Below are 20,395 nucleotides of genomic sequence, written 5' to 3'. Positions count from 1 at the left end.
CCAAGGCACCCTTGGCCAAGCATCCAATTTACCACTTTGCCTCTCACACTCCTGGTGAGTGCCTCGTGAGTCCAAATTTATCTTTCCTGATTACCTTTATATAACTCTTGGGCTAACACCATGCCCACCTGAGCAATTCAACACACCCATACAACAGTCAACATAATTAGTAGCATTTCTGGATCCAACACAACAGTCTTATAATGTGTATGATGGAGGAAGTGAATGACTCTAATTATACCTTATTAAATCTCATTAATCCTCATTAGAACCCTATTACTCTTTATAAGTGTGTTACTGGGGAAAAGAAAAAAGAAATGCTGGTCAAGTCCCGTTATATTGGACGGGGATCAGGTGGACCCATTCTTACTTTGTGTGATCCCGAGGTTTGTTCCTATTAAACGATAGTGCTCAGAATATGGGTTTGCTGAAATGTTGAAGATAGAGTACGTGAACTGTGTTGTAATAAGATCTGATCTCTTGAAAGCCCCGGGGACAAAATCTTTTTTAAGAGCTCATGTTTCCTATTTCAAATTATTCGGTGAAAAAGAAAGAAAAGTACTTCATTATTGCACGGCATAGGTCCTCTTGACCTTATCTCTGCTACCATTTTCAGTTTTTGCACGTGTAGATAAGAATTGAGAGGAAGAGACCTTAAGTAATCCGGGCCCAGGAATATCTGAATCCAAAGACTTTGCACAAAGAAGGTACTCAGTAAACAGCGCATGCAATAACGTGTGTTTCTACACTCGCTTCTTTAATTCTTGATCAAAAAAATTCCTCCAAATCCAAGAAGAACCAAGTTTCAAGAATAAATACTGTCAACATTTATGAATGGGAATTTGGTCCTGCTGAGGGTCCAGGGCCTCCTTACTGAGTGGGTGGGGGACCCCTCAGGATTAGTCACAGGACCTGGATGGGGGGAGGTGAGTTTGTGTGCTTGCTCAGTCATTCATTTTGTGTTGGGGGAATCACTACCTGTTTTTATCCTCGGATGTAAAAGAGGGACCACAATTTGTCCCACCTAACACAAAGACCTAATACACCTTTGAGAAAGCACTTGTATGATGTACTGAGGGGAGGGATTATTATTTCAGATATGAGGAGGCCAGAAATACAAGGAAACAAGGTCCACAGCCTCGGAGTGCCTTCCAGGCAATAGCTGCTGAACATCACAACCTTTTTGATAAAGTAAATGGTGGTTTTCATGGTTGCTCGTATTTACAAATGTCAGAGGGAAAAAAGTCCGACTCAAACCTTCCAAGAACAGGCTTGCCTCTATTCAAACCAGTTCACCCAGTTCACATTTTTTTTTTTTTTTTTTTGAAGCTGTAAGCACATAGCAAGCTTTCTGGGCTTCCGGACAAGACTGGGAAGTAATTGTTAAAACTGCAGGGGTTCGATTCAGCAGGGGACACAGGAAGCTGCCCTGAAGCAACTGATTGTCATCGCTACTCAGGGCTCACTGTCAATGAAAACCTTCCAGGAACTGACTCTGGGGCCCTGAGAAGTTGGAAAGCTCTTCCCAGGGGGGGTCAGTGTTGCCTACGTACGAACACGTAGCCTGCTTCACTGCTCAGTGGGACAAAGGGAGTCAGGGCCCTATCTGGCGTCCGGAATCTGGCTGGGAGGCTAAGCATCCGGGGCCAATGCCTGGATCTGTGTCCTGTATGACCCTGGGCAAGTCATTTCTCCTCCCAGGGCTTCAGTTTTCTCCTGAGTGAAGTGAGCGGGCTGGGAAGTTGGTCTTTGCCAGCTCTACCATCCAGTAGGTTCTGAGTGTTGCTGGGAATCCAGGGCGAGGCTCAGGAAGAAGATCCGAGAAGGGGATTCCTTGGCAGGGTCGCTTCTGCTCAGGCTCAGCGCCTTGTATTGGCGCTTCCATTGTAGACACGGGTCCCCCCGTGTCTTCAGCAGCCCCTCCACTCAGCCGCTTCCTCCTTCTACGTCTGCTTCCTCTTCCTCCAGTGTAGGCAAAGCCTCCACACCTCCCTCTTTTCCTTCCTCCTTTGCAAGCTCCCCGCATCCCCGCGTCTCCTCCTCTTCCTCCCAGGAAGTAACATGCCCTCCGTGCGCCCACCTTCTGGCCTAGCCGCGGCCCCAGCGGGCGCCCCCTCCCCCGCCTGGCGAGCGCTGCGCGGCGGCCCGCGGGCACACGCTTTCCCATACCTTACATGGACAAATGCGTGCAGGCAAAGTCAGGAATTCAGGCCCCTGACGTCAGCCTCCAGCTCTCAGGGCACCGCACGGGAGCCCGAGGGGAGGGGGTGGGGACGGTGGGGAGGAAGGAGGGGGAAAGGCACCAACCAGCAGCAGCTCCAGCCCTGCCGAAGTTTCACTTTTTGTCTGTGGGTCCGCTCCCGGCCCCCGCGCGAGCTTTCCCGGGATAAGTAGCATTAGCAAGGAGGGGAGAGCCGGGCGCTGCAAGGTAAGGGCTGGCTGCACCGCCCGGGCGCTGGGCGCGGTGCGCGGTGCGCGGTGCGGGGCGCGGGGCCGGGCCTGTCCGGGGCCGGGGACAATGGGAGGGGGAGTGCCCGGGCACCTCCTCCTTCGCCTTTGCCTCCGCCTCCAGCCGCTGCCGCCGCTGCCGCCGCCGCTGCCCCGGCCGCCTCCTCCCCGAGGTATTGTTGCAAATCCTCCTTCCTTCCCCCCACCCTCCGCTCGCGGGCGCCTCGGGAACCCCCGGCCCTCCCCGGGCGCGAGCGCCTCCCGGGAGGCAGGCGCGCGGGGCGCAGGGCGCGGAGCGCGCGCCCAGCCCGGGCCGCAGGGCCCGCGGTGCGGAAGTGCCCGCCGCGGCGCAATCACGGGGTGCACGCATGGGGGAGGGGGACCCCGAGTTTTCGGGAAGCGTCGACCTGGGACTGGGCGGGGTTGGAGCCCTTCCCTGAGCGCCCCCTGCCCGGGCTTTTCTGGGCGTCTAGGGGGCGGGGCCACACCCAGTCGCTTGGAGCTTTCGCGGAATCTCAGTTGTCACGGTGGAAAGGGCCTAGGAACCCAGTCATTCTAGTCCCCCCATTTTACAGTCGGCGCATTTGAGGCCCGGAGACAAGGAGGGCCTCCCTGGAGTCACTCACTAGAGGCCGAGCCATAATCGACATAGATGGTTCCCTACTCCTGGTTCCTTTTCTGCAAGCATTTCTCTAGCACTCACTGTGTGCCAAGCGCTGTGTTGGCTGGGTGTGTGGGGTCGGAGAGGCTGATGGGGCCCAGGCCCTGCCCTCAGGGAGCGCTCATTCACCCGAGGTGCCCAACGAGACCCAGGATAAAGTGCGGAGTGCCTGGAGAAAGGCATGAATAAAGTTTGATTTCTCTCTTTGGAGGGGCCGCGCTCGGTCAAGGCTTTGAAGGATAGGGTGTTTTCTGAAGCCAGCCAGAGACAGGAAGGCCATTTGCGCGGGATGGGCGGGTGGGGAGGGATGAAGACCCAAGAAGACTAAATAAATTGTGGAGAGAGGAGATGAAGCTGTAAATGTGGCTGTGTTGGGGGCGCGGGGTGCATGGAGCGGGGGGGGGGGTGGGGGGGGTGGGGGGGGTGGGGGGGGGTGGGGGGGTGGGGGGTGGGGTGGGGGACATGAGAAGAGATAAGCACTGGAATTGTGCTTGAGTAGTCTACAGAGCAACGCCTTTGGGACTTGTGCTCCAGGAACTGAAAGGTCTCTCTGACTTCCCTTCTCTTCCCTTCCCAGGGATCCGCTGCCTTCCTGCCTCCAACACAAAATGTAAAAATTTAGGGTCCTCTCTGAGCTACTTTCCTAGTACCAGACTCACTTAACTTTGTTTCCAGTACCCTTTTCTAAATTGTTTGCCTCCCGAAGAAACTCATTCTCACTAAGGTGTTAGTGACTTAATTAACGGCTTACCATTCCCAGCAAATTGCATTTTAGGGAAGACTTTAAGTAGAAGGGGGAAAGTAGCTGAATGCCCCCACCCCCACCCCTATTCCTCACCCTCCCACTCTCTTACAGGCAGGAAAACCAACAGAGGCCCAGAGGAGGTGGGTGCTAGTTCTGGAGCCTACACTGAATAATGGTGGATGTTGGGGGGCCAGAACCCCAAACGGGGTTTTCTCCACTCCCAACCAGCCTTCCTTCTTCCAGGTGCCTGCCAGCACCAGGAGTCAATTACAGGGAAGAGCCTGATCTTGCATTGAATCTTTGGGAGGCAGTCCCCCAGCCACAACACGGGGCTTTTAGAGTCTGGAATGTAGACTCTAGATGAGAGATAAGTAGTTGGGGTTAGCTGTCTGAGTGGTTGAGGGCCTGGGCCCTTTGGGTCAGGCATTCTCCCAGGCAGTAGGTGGGCCTAGAGTTGGCTTTGGGAATAGGCCTAGGGAGCTGAGTTGCTGGGCTGGTTACTATGCTGGGAATGAGGAGGACCCTTTTTAGGGTGACCTATTCTTGTGGAGAAGTCACGGTTCTAGGATAGTAGACAGTTCCAGGTAGTGGTTGGTGGAGAGGAGACTTCATTATGAAGCGAGTTGGGATCTGACTTGAAGTCCTCTTTTGAGGGTTTTGATCAGGCTGGGACATGATTGAGAAGGGAAGGAACTGGCATGGGGCAGCGTCTTGCCCCCCCAGTTCCAGCCAGGGAGGCACTAATTTGGTCTAAGAGTGTTCTCAGTGGGTGTTCGTTCATTTACTGCGAGTATCTATTACGGGCCATTGGCAAATACGAGAAATTTGTAGCAGGTTTCTGTGTTTTACTGAGACAAATAAATTTTATTTCATCAACTCTAAAACACACTTTACATTTTAATGTCACTGAAATCGGGTTCTCTTTTAATCACAGATGTGTCATAGCTGAGCAGTTTTTCATTCTAAGTTGACAATGGTACATCTTACAGTTGATGGTTTAGATTTGATACAATTTGTTCATTACACCCTTTATGAATGTACAGGGCTCTGCACTTTATTAAACAGTTTCCCATTAGACATTCCATTTGGATATCAAAAAAATCTTTGGAGAATTGGGCCTGGTGACATCTTTCATCTGCATGTGAACCTTTGCCCAAGGTCACATGGCTAATTAGAGACATGCTCAAAATTATAGCCCTGAACTTTGACTCTTGGTGTGTTAATATGTGACTTTACTTCGCTGTGACCCTGGTGCCGATTAATTGGGAAGGGGGGAGAGTCAGACTGGATTTGATTTCGGAACTGTGGCTCAGGATGCTGCCATGATGATGGGTCTTTGGCCGAGACAGAAGATGCCTGGTGACAGGGTAAAAGCAAGGGATGGAGCACACAGCTATTTTTACACAGAAGGGAGAAGCGCAGTGCATGAAGCACAGAATTTCTGGAGCCAGCCTCCACAGTGAACCAGGAACGGGTTGGTGCTGGGAGTACAAAGATGAGGGCACACAGTGCCTGCCGTTGAGGAGCGTGTGTGTGTGTGTGTGTGTGTGTGTGTGTGTGTGTGTGTGTGTGTGTGTAGGGGGGGTTGCTGTTACAGGGGGTATGTTCTGGCTACTCTGCACTGAGGAGGGTTGACTTCAGGGAAGCAACCACAGAAGGAGTAGTGTCTGAGGAGAATCTTTAGGGCTAAGCAGGAGTTGTGCCCTGGGGAAGAAGCTCTGGGCAGAGACAGGGCTGTGAGGCATTTTGCAGTCCCAGGGAAGGTTTATGCCTCAGGCTGTGTTTTGAATGACCAGCGGGAAGGGGGCTGTGGGAAATGGAGATGTGAATTCGAATTTAATTTGCTACGTAGATTTAAATTTATCTTGCAGGCTAAAGGGACATTACTTGCTTCTCTGGAAATTGACTTGAGAACGAGCCTGGGCAGGGGTTCCGGAACCCTCCTTGTCGCTGGGATTAGGTATCTGGGAGGTAATGCAGGAAGCACGGTGACACATTGAGTAACTGAGAGTGAACCTGAGACTTTGACCCTGGTCAGTAATAGGGAGTCTTAGCTCAGGGTGCGCCTCGGTGGGTGGGTGGGCGTGCACTGGTGGGGACTTTTCCTGGAATGTGGCGTTGGAAGGCTGCGCCTTGCTGGAAGAAACCCAGGTGAAGAAGGAGGGGTGAGGCTGTGCTGCAGGTGGGAAGCAGCTCTCTGGGTGGAAATCCGTGGGCTCGAAGGTGTGTGTGCAGCAGAGGTGAGGCGAGGAAGGAGGGAACGGACGTGTGTTGTGGGAGTCCGGTCCACTCTCCCTGGATGCGAGGTGGGAATGGGCCGGTGCATTCCCGTGCGGGTCACAGAAATGAGAAAGAACACTGATGTGGCGTTCGCCCCTCCTCACTCTCTGGGAATAGGGTGGGTGGCAGGAGAGTTAATGGGATCCGTGCTTGTCAGCAGGGAAAGCGCAGGATTGAGGCTAGAAAACGTGGGTCTGCTTAGCATTCTTAATAATAATAGTAATAATAATATAATAATAATTTTGACGGTTTTCTGAGTGCTTCTCATCTGCTTACGTAATTCTCCTATTGGTTGGTGAAGGGAAGCTTTATGATTATCCATCTCATTGTGCAGATGAGAAAATGAGTTTTTGGCCAAGTAAGGTCACGCAACTGCTAGTCCATGGCTAAGTGTCCAACCTTCGCCTGAGCTGTAGCTTCTTTACGCTTCTCTCCAGTGTCCACAGAATGAAAATCAATGGTGTTTTCCAGTGTTTTTCCTTGGCATTGAATTCAGTGCACATTCACGGGGCCCGGTGGGATCACAGTTGAAGGGCTATGTGGGTGACCAGGCTTCTCAATGCCACATTGGTGCTGCCGGGCCCCTTCTCTTGTAAGATACTACTGTTCCCTCTACCTTTGGGTGTCTTCTCTCCCCAAACCTACCTGGCTGGAGACAGTAGAGCCTCTCCAGCAAACCATCCCCCATCATTGTTCCCTCCTCAGCCCTCTGTCGCGATAAGGATTTGCTGTATTCCTGGAGAGAGGCGGTTGGGGAGATGGCAAAGTTGGGAAGCGAGGGAGGGTTTTGATTCCTGTTAGTGCCCTGGATCTGTGGCTCCTTCAACAAGGCTGGGTGTCCTCTGGAGTTGAGTGGAATAGCTCCTGTTGGATCCTGCCCTTCCTTGGGTCATGCAGACCCCTTCCTGAAAGATGGCTTTCTGGCTCAGGACTCTGAGAGATCAACTTCAGTTCTTCCTGTGGCCCACCTGCCTCGGGTTTGTCGTTTGCATTTCGATGGCTCACAGATAAAGGTATTTTCAGGTAGAAAAGACAGAACCTAGAAATGGCACTCAACAAAGTCAGCAAGACCCTGGCTGGGCTGCCTGGGCGGCTCAGGCGGTTGGGTGTCCGACTTCAGCTCAGGTCATGATCTCACAGTTTGTGAGTTGAAGCCCTGCATCGGGCTCTGTGCCGACAGCTTCATATTCTGTGTCTCCCTCTCTTTCTGCCCCTCCCTTGCTCACACTCTGTCTCTCTCTCAAAAATAAATAAACATTAAAAAAAATAAAAAAAAAGACTTTGGCCGTCTTATCTCCAAATCCCTCTGGTCTCTGGTGCTTTGAAGATGTTCAGTCCTGTTTGTTAAATGAATGAACGACATTTACTGACATGATATAGGCACTGGTCACCACCTGGCTTTATATGCTTGCTAGTCTTTGTTTCCCCTCCACTGTAAAAGAAGCTTCACGAGGATCGCAAGGATGCCTGCTTTGTTAATGGCCGTATTCCCAGCCCCAGAAGAGTGCCTGACACATGGCAGATGCTTTGGAAATACTGGTTAGATGAAGAAAGGGATTGACTTGGTTCGCTGCAACCACAAGAGAGCAGTGATGGGGGAGAGGGACTCTTACTGACCCAGAAGCTTGGGTCCGTGGAGTCCCAGGATCGGATTGAGAACCAGCTATGCTACGGCTGCCACAGTCCCACTGCCAGGGTGAAGACCAGGGTCTGGGAATGGAGAGGGGAGTCTCTCAATGCGCCATCCTGAGGGTGAGTGCAATTGTAGCTGTTCTCTTGCTTTCCCTCCCACAGCCAGGTGGTTGCATTGTTCTGGAACATTCTTCTGTTTTCTCAGTCTGTGCCTTTGCCTGACCGTGGTCTCTGCCTGTTGTAAACCCATGACCCTTTAAGTTCAAGGCCAAACCCCACCTTGTGCCATGATGCCATTCCCTGACTCTTTGTCCCCTTCTCCCCCACCTATATGTGTGATCACATACACCCCAATCTTTTGTATTCAGTGCAGCTCAGGTGAGTGATTAACATATGCCCCACGGAAATGCTGGATACTGGCTGACAAAGACCACCGAGGCTGTGTCCCTACGGATCTTTATTCCAGTATAGGAGAGAGACTAAAATAGAGCATGGTGAGGCCCTACTAGAAGGATGAACAAAGGGCTGATGGGAGCACTAGGAAGGGAGTGACCCACCACCTGGAAGAATAGGCACATGCTCAGAGAAGAAGACATCGGGTTGGGTTTTGAAGAGTGAGTAGGAGTTCCTATGGTGGACAGGGATGGAAGAGTTTTCCACACAGAGAGACCTCGATGTGCAGTCCTGAGGCTTTAAAAGTGTTTGGTAAATGGAAAGGTGTGTTTGGAGATCGCCGTGAATGATGGGGCTGGCCCTGGAGGGTTAGATGGGAAAGGGCTGGCAGGAGGAACAAGGATGACGGCAGTTGTGGGGAGCGGGAGGGCTTTTGTTACGTCTTGAGCAAAGAAGGCTGTTGGTGGATCTGTATTTCAGAGAGCTCTAGTGGCAGAGTGGCCCAGAGGCAGGGAGCCCCTTTAGGAGGCTGCTGATGTGTCCCAGGGTGGGTGATAGCGGGCCTGTACCAGCCCAGCAGAGAAGAGGGGGAAGAACGGATTCCAGGAGCTGTTTGCTGTCAGAATCATAACAGGTAGCTTAGTGCCTCCTCTTGTCCTAATTATTTGCCAGCTTATCAGCCTTGGCTGGAAAAAAAAAAAACTTTCATGTGAGCCAGGCTTGGAGGCAGTAGAAGCTGCGAGCTGGCAACCAGTTCCTGCCTTAGAAGTGTGGGCTGGGCCTCGGTGGCCAGAGCAACCCGATCCCTCGTTTCCCAGGTGAGGAAACCGAGGCCCTGGGAAAGGGACACAGGGCTCGGTCACATCCTTGTCAGGTGAGCCTGAGTCGGACATCGGTCCATACTCCCAGGCCAGACCTCTTTCAAAGGTGGTTTTGATTCTTTTTCTGCTGAGCCTGGCCTGACACATGCCTTCTCTGCTCCCCACTGTCCCCGCCCACCCCCCACAACTCTGCTTTAGAAAATTCTAGAGGGGGTACAGCTTGGAGGTCACTGTTACTGGGCTTGAACCTTATGCTTTACACTGTGAAACAAACTGATCACGATGGCTGTTTGAGTCTGTGTGTGTTGGGGATTGATTTCTTTTATTGCCATGTATGCCCTTCCCTTTTTTGCAAGAACCAAGGTTCTGACTCCATGGTAACTTCAAGTTTCCTTGCTTGTGACAACCCTCAGCCCCAACCCTACCCGTCCCCTTTCATTTTTACGTATTTTTGCTTGCATAAAGATTTTCACGCTGCCGGTATGAGATCCATTACAGGGTAGATCCTCCTACCTGTCGCAGCCCATCTCAGAGAACCCATGGTCTTCCTAGCACTTTTTATGTGGAGGATGCATTTTACTATCATTTTTATTACTTAGCTCCCAATTGCAATCTAAGAGATGGGTCAGCAGAATTAGTCTTGTCTTGCAGAGTGTGGGCAAGAATTCAGGCGTGGAGAGCCTTCCCATGGGGTGCTCGGCTTTACATGGCAGAATAAGAATCCCACCTCCCAAGCTCCTGTCCTGCTCCTTAACTGTTGGGAAGCGTGAGAAATTGACAGGAACGTCCTTAGCAGGCCTTATGCACAGGCAGGAAACTATCAGTATTACTTCACCGTGTGGTAATTAATTAGCATTCGCTGCCTGTGTCTGACTTTGGAAGCCAACTGACAATCAGGTTGGAGACCCCAAACTCTGAGGGTCTGGGCTTTGCCATGCTATCATTTTCACAGTACGATCGCCAAAGGATTTTGGTGTATGGAAAGCATACACCTCTGTTTGAGCCACCCACTAGCGCTGTGATCTTTTTTTTTTTTTTTTTACAGTTTTATTTATTTATTTATTTATTTATTTATTTATTTATTTATTTATTTATTTGAGACACAGAGGGAGAGAGTGGGGCAGGGACAGAGAGAGAGGGAGAAGGAATCCCAAGCAGGCTCCATGCCATGAGTGCAGAGCTTGATGCGGGACTCCAGCTCATGAACGAGGAGATTGTGCCCTGAGTCCAAACCAAGAGTTGGGTGCTCAACCTGCTGAGCCACCCAGGTGCCCCTAGCCCTGTGATCTTAAGTAAGTTCTGGAACATCTCTGAGCCTCAGTTACCTTCAAACAGAGATCTTACATCACAGTGCATTTGTGAGAACCGGAGGAGCTCCCTTCCCAGTGCTTACTGTATTGCAGTGTGGCCATGTAGCGTGCCCGTGTGGCAATTTTTGGTGCCCAGCATGGTGTGTAGCAGACGGTGGTGGTACTTTACCCTACTGGCGATGGAGATCATGGGATTTAGACCCAGACAGTGCCAAGTTCCAATCCTAGCTGTACCGCTTAATGGAGACTGCCCCCTGGGGTGGTCACAGGCGTGAGTTGGCAGGTCCCTCATTTTTTGACTTCTTAGTGATGAGGGCGTCGCTGTTGAGAACAGCGCGCCCTGCAGAATGAACCGTGTGCCACGGGCATCCATGACACTTCCGTGCTGTCAGAATGGCTTTTGACCAGTGAATGGCCGTGCGGTGTCCCTTCTTCCATTGCAACCATCCCGCTCTTCACGGGATTTGTGCCTTTCAGCCCTGTGGGGTTTGCTTCTATTGCAGTAATTGCTTGGGTCACGGCCTCACATCAAAGCCCCCTGTGGTTACAATGGAAAACTGGTGTGGAGGGGCGGGGCCACTCCTCCCTCTGGAGCTTGTGTGGGAACCTTTCATGGGGCAGGTCAGCAAGAGGATCAGGACAGGGTGGGGTTATTTCACTGACCTTCAAGAATTGTGTCTTGGCCTTGCTCCACCACCCAGCATGGGCCCTTTTCCTGCCATCGCCACTGTGAGCATTCCTCAGTCGCTCAGGCCATTGTCCAGCAGATCAGCTGCCCCGTTGAAAGACTCGGGGAGGTGGAGGTGACCCCCTTAGGAGAAGATGGCTGTGGACATATGGTGAATGTTTTGGCATCTTTAGAAGACCACTTTGTGGATATGAAGGGATCCCCGTCCTTAACACTAACCTCAGTTTTCTGGTGGAGAAATGTAGCCGTAGCAACAGTATTTAGCTAACAGGCAGAGGGACCGTCCTCCTTGGGCTGTCCTGGCTTCTGTCTGGGTCCCAGCATAGAATTGACAGTGACCCCTTTTCACTCCCAAAGGTGTTCTGATTGGGAGGATAGGTTGTCTGGTTGCCGCACCTGTAGATGAGTGTGGAGGGAGCTAGGGCAAGGAGTGAGCGTGAGACTAGGTCTATCGTGTTGCCTTAGCAAACACCCACTGTTTTTGCTAGAGGAGACGCTATGTGCTTGAGCAATGTTGGTTCCATGAACTACTTCTGTAAGGTGAAGTTTGGGGATGCCTGAAGGTGACGTCACGATTGCAGGCACACAGGGTTTATCAGGGTTGATACAAACACGTTAATGCTTGTCAGAGGGTAGGAAGGGGCCGCCACAAGAGCCATTACCGTAGAGGACTGACGTGTGCGCGCACTGGCACGTGTGGGACTTTGGTGGAAGGGCTGGGTCTTAGGTTAGACGTTGAAGGACGTGAAAGCTTCGTCCAAGATGCAACAGGGCAGCTAAAATGGCTCTGGCTAGTAAATCTGAAGCAACAAGATGGATCCTCTGTCCCCGTGTATACTCTAGCTGGGTTTTTGAATCATTTATTTTCCATTCATTGGCCCATCTTGATAATGATCTCTGACTATAACCGTGGAAGCCCCAGTGTGGTACTAAATTCTGTGCCAAGAAGTCACTAGAGTAACCCTTGCATATTCTTCCGAATGAATTTCCACAGAAGATGGTTCTTGTGAAGTTCCTGGGAAGAAAATCAAAACTTAATTGGCGCCTGGAGCTTCTGCCTTGTTTGGTAGGAGAACAAGTCATTTGCAAGAGCTGCAGCAGGGAGTTGCCACCAACAGGGCAGGGTGTGTGTGCCCTGACTCGTGGGAAAGTCAAACTGAAGTGACCTGGAGGGTGAGTGGCACCTTTTCTTAGAATGAGGTGAAAGGCAGGTCAGCTTTTCAGATGTCTTGTCATTTCCAATCTGGAAACTTCTTGGCCACAGACTAGCAGCTTCACTTGGAGACTATTAGGGTTCCACTGTTGATAGTGGAACAGGACCCTAAAGATACATTTATTTGCCCGTCGATCTGATGCACTGGTGTCCTTGCTCACTCATCGTGCCAGATGTACCTGTGAATGAATGAGTGACATTCTCGTCTGGGTTTTGGGGATGCAAACTGTGTACAAGAAAGTACCTGGTGGCTCTGATTGGGTGGTGACTAACTCGAGGGACCTGGGGGAAAATTCATAGATGAAGAGACCATCATTTAAATAGGCTTTGAAGGATGAGTGGGAATTTGGTAGGCAGGAGGAACACAGGGTAGTTAAGCAAGGGAAATAACACGGCAGAGACACAGACGTGAGAAAGTGTACCACACCTTGGAGAAGTGGAGTCATGGGGGATAGACTGCATAGTACAGAGGCCATGGAAATGAGGGTGAAAAGCTAGGGTGGGGCTGAGATTGAGAAAGGGCTTGATTGGTGAGGAGTTGAGTCTGCACTATGGAAGGAGCATCAAGTAGGGTGAACTGTGCTTCAGGAAAAAAGTGGTATGCTGGATGGGGAGGGAGCGTACTCGAGATGGCAACATGTGCTGCAATAGCCCAGGCAGAAGACAAAGGGAAGCTGAATTAGGGTTGATGCCATGGACGTGGTGGATGTTTCACAGGTAAAATAGAGGTCACCCCATCTTCTTGTTTCAATAAAAGGAAACTCAGACCCTGAGCAGATGATACATGCAAAGTCCCCAGCCCTGGTTGCAGCATAACCTCCAGGTGATCCCATCCAATGCCCAGTGTCTGTAGAAGGGTGACGGAGTGCAGGGCTGTTGAGATAGCTCTTTGTCAAGGGGAAGATCTCTGTCCCTTTTTATCTTTTAAGAATTCCATGGAATCTCTTGATTCTGAATGGAATTGGTTCTTCCTAGGGTTATTAAATCTCTAATCACTGGAGATGTTCAAGCAGTGGCTGATGGGAATGTTGGTGAAAACGCAGGTATCGATGGAAGACTTGATATAGAAATGTCTTTGAGGCCTGCCCAATCTGACTTTTTCCCTTCCTTCGAAAAGATATTTGTAACAATCTTACCTGGAGGTCCTCTGTCCATTTGGCTTCTCAGGATCCTCTTAGCTAAACTGGATAAATGGCAGAAGAAGTTAAAAATGGATGATCGAGCACTAAGAATGGTGGGCTATTTTTCACACAGAGTGTCGAGGGAGTGGCCATTTTGGTGCCAATAAGTTAACACACACTCAAGTGAGCTCTTTGTGGCCTAGACTGGCCTGCATGATCCTGATCAAAATGGAATATGGTTGTGCCTTTCTACTAGTCGTCATTTTTATAGTGCTTTGCAGTTAATCATGTGTTTTCCTATGAATTACAGATAAATCCCCTCAACAGTGCTGTGAGTAGTTATTACTGTCCAGGTTTTACTGATCAGGAACGTGAGGTGAGAGATTACATGACCTTCCTAGGGCCCACGCTAGTCGGATGGTGAGCCAGGACTTCGACTTGAGTTTTCTGTTAGCACAATTTTGGATTCCTCCTGCTCCCAGCCTGTGCCGATCCCTGGGACAAGCTGTGGCTTTGTTTATATTCGTATCCATTGTGGATCCTGATGTATGGCAAGAATTTAATAAGTGTTTGTCAAATGACCATATGAACAAATTAATTGTATAAACAAATAAATGAGAACTTGAGTTGTAAGAATATGTTTACTAGTGAAAAAACCAAATGCATCTCATGTAAACCATTAATCTGTTATCAAAAGACAAAAAAAACTCTTTTAGAATGTATTTACTCAACTACATTAAACACACACACACACACACACACACACCAAAAAACCTCCCACCAAAACTTTTTGTACCTCAAAACCACTCTCTTATTTCTTATGAGATCATAACCCTCATCTTAACCCCACTCCCAAAGTGCGTGTCTACTTTTTTCTATGTGTACAAAATTTCCACTTAATATTATTACGGAAGTCTTACTTTTTTTTTTGGCCTGGGATTTATATATATCTTTTACATAACTAAAACTTTGTTGAAATCAATAAATCCTGCTTTAAACATTACCTATGTGGACAGTAGGATAGTTTTCAATTTGAAAAAAAGTTAAATGCAATTCAATATGTTAACAAATGCAGTGTAAACATTAGTGGGCAAATACCTCTTACTTCCTTCTTTAAATTTTTTTTTAAAGTTTATTTTTGAGAGAGAGAGAGAGAGAGACAGTGTGAGTGGCGGAGGGGCAGAGAGGGAGGGAGACATGGAATCCGAAGCAGGCTCCAGGCTCCGAGCTGTCAGCACAGAGCCAGATGTGGGGTTTGAACCCACAAACTGAGAGGTTATGACCTGAGCAGAAGTTGGATGCTTAACCGCCTGAGCCACCCAGGCATCCTGCTTTTACTTCTTTCTACCGTATTATTTAATAAAAACAACTATTTTCTGTGGCACTTCCACTTACCCCTTACAGTAGTTGCTATTCTGTCCCTTGCATTATGTGTTTATGTGAATTTATTTCTTATCTCCTCCTGGATGCAGTAGAAAAGGCAAGGATGATTGGAGACAGGTTCAAATCACGGTGCTGCCATTCGTTAGCGATTGCGACCTTGTATTGGTTCGTTAGCCTCTTCTTTGAAAGGGGATAATAGTGCCTTCCACGTAATGTGGCTGTGAAAGGAATTCTGTGGTCAGTGGATTAAAGCACCAACGCCTGCCATGTGCTGCTGGAGAATGTTCTCTCTGTCCTCTTTCTCCCTGACAACCCACCAGATGATAAGACAACCATGATCTTTTCCCTGCATTTCCCTGTAGAGCATGATCCATAGCAGGTAGACCCTAAGCAAATGTTTATGGGCTGGCTGAACAAGTTTAGGTTCTTTCGAAGGAGAATTACCAGCACAAAATACTGAATATCTCTAATACTTTTCATACCAGTTGCCATTCAGCCTCCAGCAGAGTCATTAGCAGTGTGTGAGTCTGCTTGTTTTTCTAGATCTTCACTTGGATTTAATTTTATAACATGTATTTGTCTTTGCTAAATTAATATGTAAGAAATGGTGTTTCATTATTGTGTTAGTTTGCATTCCTTTAATTACTGAAGAGATTTCTCGTGTGGTAGTTTAGAGTATGTGTTTTCCCCTTGTGTGCATGGTCAAATAGCAATATTTAAGTGGGTTGGAGAAGCTTGGTATGAAGGGCTAAAAATGTTTAATTTTTTTTTTTTTTTAATTACATAAGCTCCATGCTCAACGTGGGCTTGAACTCAACGATCCTGAAGTCAAGAGTTGCATGTTCACTGCCTGAGCCAGCCAGGCACCCCACCCCAATGTTTAATGTTTTGAGTTGCCTACTCTTTATGTATTCCTCCCCCCCTCCCTCCCTCCCTTCCTTCCTTCCTTCCTTCCTTCCTTCCTTCCTTCCTTCCTTCCTTCCTTCCTTCCTTCCTTCCTTCCTTCCGTGCTTATTTAGCACCTACCCCATGCCAGGCTCTGTTCAGGGACTACACATACTACCAAAAAATGAGTAAATGAGTGAAGTCAGTAGTCTCCAACGCAACCTCCTCGTTTAACATGAGTGGTTGCCGAGGCCTCAGGAGAGTGAGGTTAATTGCCCAGCGCCACTGGTGCGTTCAGTAGTGGACCCAACCATTTATTTTAACTATGATTTCTCATGCTTTATATCAGTAGCCCTTTAAGCCGTGGAAACAACCTGGAAATTTCAGAATTGTGACAACTAAGCAATCTCCAAACTCTACGCTGAGAATGCAGAGATCTGATTTTTGGTTTAGCAAATATAATCACTTGACTCTTCAATTTATATACGGAAACTCTGTCCTAGACTTCTCTGCCTCTTACGTTTATGTTAATTCTTCTAAATTCTTGGCTTTTTTTTTTTGAGTCTGTTTGTTTATTTTGAGAGGGGGAGAGAGAGAGAGAGGTGGAGAGAGGATGCCAAGCAGACTCTGCACTGTCAGCTCAGAGCCCAAGTGGGGCTGGATCTCACGAACCATGAGCTCATGACCTGAGCTCAAATCAAGAGCCCGATGCTCAACCACCGGAGCCACCTAGGCGTCCCACATTAACGTTCATTCTTAAATGGATAAACTTAATCATTAAAAAAAATTTTTTTAACATGTGTTCATTTTTGAGAGACAAAGTGTGAGTGGGGGAGGGACAGAGAGATGGAGAGAGAGAGGTAGGGGGACACAGACTCCGAAGCAAGCTCCGGGCTCTGAGCTGTCAGCACAGAGTCCGATGCGGGGTCAAACCCACAAACCGTGAGAGATCATGACCTGAGCTGAGGTCAGATGCTTAGCTGATTGAGCCACCCAGGTACCCTGAATTAACTAAATTATTAAAGCAGGACTAGAAAACAAAACAACCCCAATCCATGTAGTTTGGACCAGATGTAAACCTTTTTGGACATGTTTTTGGTAAATGGAAACAACAGATGACATTTCTCTATCAAATAAAATAGTCAATTTAGATTTAATAAGGCAGTTATCTTCAGGTAATAAAAATTCAACTAACTTGCCATAACTATCTTGTTTAAAGTCAATTAAGAGCCTCATAGTCTTTACTTGCTGGGTAAAATTTAATAGAACTTCAGTTAAGCATTTATTGCTTATTTGATTCAAAATGAAGTTAATCACCACAGTTGGTAGCAACCACTGAGTATTTAATTAACATTCAGCAAACTATCTTATTAAGTCTAAATTAGATACAGACAGGTCTTGTTTATCCCCATCAGTCTGCAAACATCATTTCCCCACCTCCCACCCTAAAGGGCCTTTGGTTTTCCCTTGGCTTTCCTTTTCTGATTTGTCATCTTCCTTTTTCTTCTGGTAGATACCCGACTTGGGCAAAGGAGGAGGGAAAGAAGTAGGAATCCATCGTGTCAGGAGAACTCTGGCTTAGGGTACAGCTGAGCGGCTTCTGTTCCATTCTGTTCTGTTCCATTCTTCAAGAATCACTGAGCACCTTCTTTGTGCACGACCTTCTTTTAAAGCACCTTCGCTTAAGACATTCTTTTACACACTTTGGACGATCTAGAGGAAGTTATGTGGACATAGTTGGCTTTATTTTCTCCTCTTAGAAATGAGATGGTTGGGTTTAACAGATTCATCGAACACATATTTATTGGCCTACAGTTCGTAAAGCACTTTGCTGTGTGTCATGATGATTTGCAAAAGGTCCTTGCTGTGAAAGAAGACACACGGTCTCTTAGGACAGGTGCGGTGGAATAAATATTGGGCAAGATGATGGTGCCCCTCAGAATGCTGCGATTCTGCGAGGTTCTGTTTCCCAAAGCGTTAAGACTGGGCTATGAGAAAAAGGTTCCATAGCCAAGTAAGTCTGGTAAAGTCCAAGGTAAACAAAATTAAATGGATATCTTTACCATGGGACTCTCTGAACCTTTAGTGACCTAATGCACACTGTGACCTCCCAAGAGGTTTGTTTCTCAAAGTTATTTGATCAGAGAGTCCCTGTATCACCACCCTCCTCCTTTTTTTTTTTTTTTTTCAATTTTTAAAAATTGTCCCCGTAGGGCATTTCTTAGGCTTAGTGTTCCAGTGTGCTTTGGGGAATGCTGCTGTGAGCCATGGGATCCCGTCCATAACATCTGAGCCTCGAGGGGTACTCAGGCACGCACCCTAGTCACTGACACAGGGTTGGAAGATCTGTGCATGAAAGGTGTCTGACACGGGGTGATTTCAGACATAGGGATTTGTGGCTGGGGTTGAGGGTGTGAAATCAGAGCAGAAGGGCTGGGCTTGTGAAGGAGGGGCGGTTGTGTAAGCAGAGGGGCCTGGAGGATGGTCAGTAGTCATCGGGAACAGGACAACTGTGAAATTCGGACATGACTGGTTTGGTTGAGACACCCTAACCCACGGACACAGCTTAGAGCAATTTTCGTTCTAGCCTCTATCTGGAAAGGTAAGAGGCAGCGGCGTTTTTGGTGCAGAACTCTGCTTGAGGCCTTGTTCCAACTGAGTGTCTGCCCATCTGCAGAAGCCATCACTTCTGTAAAGCATTCTGACTCTGTCTGGGGCAGAGCCCCTGTCTGAATCACAGTCTGTCTTAGGAGCGAGTCAGGGCTTTTTCATGGGTGGCTTCATTCTAGCAGGTCTGATTTCCAATTGCCCCGTCAGATCCCCCTTCCTCCGCCTTCCCTTTCTCTCCAGCTTCCCTCATTCTGATGAATCACCTGTCTTCATTTTTCATTCTTACCCTTTTGTGTCATCATTTTCATCTAAGGCAGCCTGCTTTTTTATATTCTTCCTGAAAAGTCATCTGTTTCATTTAAAATGATGCTACCAGTTTTCTCGTCTCCGGTAGCAACCAGCAGATGGGACACGTCAGATAAAGTGGAGGATGATCTACCAGACTGGTCTGCCGCATCATGGAGCTTTGGCCTCAGGCTGTGCTCTTTCACTACCCACCTTGTTATCCGTCTCTATATGGAGAGGAGCACAGGGCAAGGAATGGGGAGATCCGGATTGTGTTTCTGATTCCACTTTGAGTACAAGTTTCCCCTGTCTGAGCCTCAGTTTATCCGTCAATGAAATGTTAGACTCCGGGCCCTTTCAACAGAAAAATGTTGAGTGTTAACAGTGGTTGAGTCAATGCAAGGTGAAGTCAACCTGGATTATTTGATCAGACATATCTTTGTGCCTGGCAACACAAGGAAGTGTGTAATGAGCAAAGCTTCATGGCCATACATGGTAGACATTCACTGAGCATTGCTTCTTCTATACCCTGTCTCCTTCTAGACTCATTTTCTTTATATTGTCTGTTGCTTTTTTACTCATTTCTCTTTTCTCTTCTTCCACTCAGCCTTATCTCTTCTTTGCCTACACTCCCTCTGCTGTGTTTTCCTCCCATTCCCTAGTTGGATGGCTCCCTCTCTCCCCATCTCTTCAGTATTCCTTTTTCCCTTCCGGCTCTGTCCATGGAGGTGTCCACTCCAGAACTTTCTAAAGACAGATGGTGACATTGGCAGGACAGATTGGGGAATGGTGGTCCTGGCCAGCTGCAAATCTTTCCAGGAGATTGTTTGGTCTTTAGAATCATTTCTTTGTTTAATACATATTATACTTCAATGAATGAGATTAAGTCTTGCCCTCAAGGAGCCCACTGTGGTGGTGAGAAGCTGTCTGACTTTTCTTTGACACTTGTGGGAAACCAAAGCCAGTGAGGGACATTATAAATCGGGAAGGAGGTTTTTGTTTGTTTGTTTGTTTGTTTGTTTGTTTGTTTTGGGTGTGTGTGTGGGGGGGGGTTGTTGTTGTTGTTTTTGTTGTTTCTAGAATGTGGTAATGCACTCCTGGGTTTTCAGCATGGATTCTTGAGAACCTAGGAAAACTAGTTACCTGGAAAGCTTAAGCTTATTCTGACTATCTTAAAAAAGGCAGCTTGCATGTTTGGTTTAGCCATCTACCTGGACAGACACTCCAGGGATGAAAAGGTTGCCTGGCAAGTGGTTGCAGATCATTTAGAATGATGTGTCAAGAGAGCACAGGACATAGCAGAGCAGTCATTCACATGTAGAGAGGCCATTGGTAATGGCGGTGAGGTTTGGTCCCACTACAGGAAAGACTTTCAAAAGGTAGGAATTTACCTTGAGAGTTCTTTCGCTTCCTCTTTGTATTAAACATGACACTCACCTTTTAGTCTTTGTGATTAGTCTTTGGATTTTCCCAGTTATATATGCCTACTTGAAAAATCCAGAAGCATTTGGAAAGCTTTGATCTGGGTAGTGTTTGAGAGCATGGGCTCTGGAGCTAGACCGTATCCTGGCTCTACTTTTAGAGCCAGGCTCTGTCATTTATACCCTGACTTGTTACTTAATCTCTTTAGCCCTCTGTTGCCACATCCATAAAATGGGAATGACAGAATTACCTATCTCCTTGTGAGGATTGAATGAGTTGGTATATATCAAGCCCTTAAAATAGAGCTTGACACATACTAAGCACCCATTAAATATTATCTACTGTTTTTATGTGTTATTTTTTATAGTCAGAAGGTTGTGATTTGGAAAATATATTAGAGATGAGTGGATTTTTGGGTCACCTTTTATTTTAAGATTTTATTTTTAAGTAATCTCTACACCCAATGTGGGGCTTGAACTTACAACCCTGACATCAAGA

At 48.0% G+C, this 20,395-nt stretch overlaps 1 protein-coding gene across 2 annotated transcripts in view; it reads left to right on the top strand.

Moving 5' to 3' along the window:
• The first annotated feature begins 2,328 nt into the window (after positions 1–2,328).
• The window catches only part of LPP (LIM domain containing preferred translocation partner in lipoma), a 677,239-nt gene continuing 659,172 nt past the window's right edge, over positions 2,329–20,395 (top strand). Inside the window, exon 1 of one of the 2 annotated variants that reach the window (XM_019463484.2) lies at positions 2,329–2,428. The gene's annotated coding sequence lies outside the window, so the exon portion shown is untranslated. Of the gene's footprint in view, positions 2,429–2,527; positions 2,622–20,395 lie in introns of those variants that run through there. The other variant, XM_019463486.2, reaches the window with a different exon arrangement.

Source organism: Panthera pardus, unplaced genomic scaffold (assembly GCF_024362965.1).
Source record: "Panthera pardus isolate Hobbes unplaced genomic scaffold, ASM2436296v1 HiC_scaffold_16, whole genome shotgun sequence".
Classification (NCBI taxonomy): domain Eukaryota; kingdom Metazoa; phylum Chordata; class Mammalia; order Carnivora; family Felidae; genus Panthera; species Panthera pardus.
This window is presented reverse-complemented; position numbering and strand designations above follow the sequence as displayed.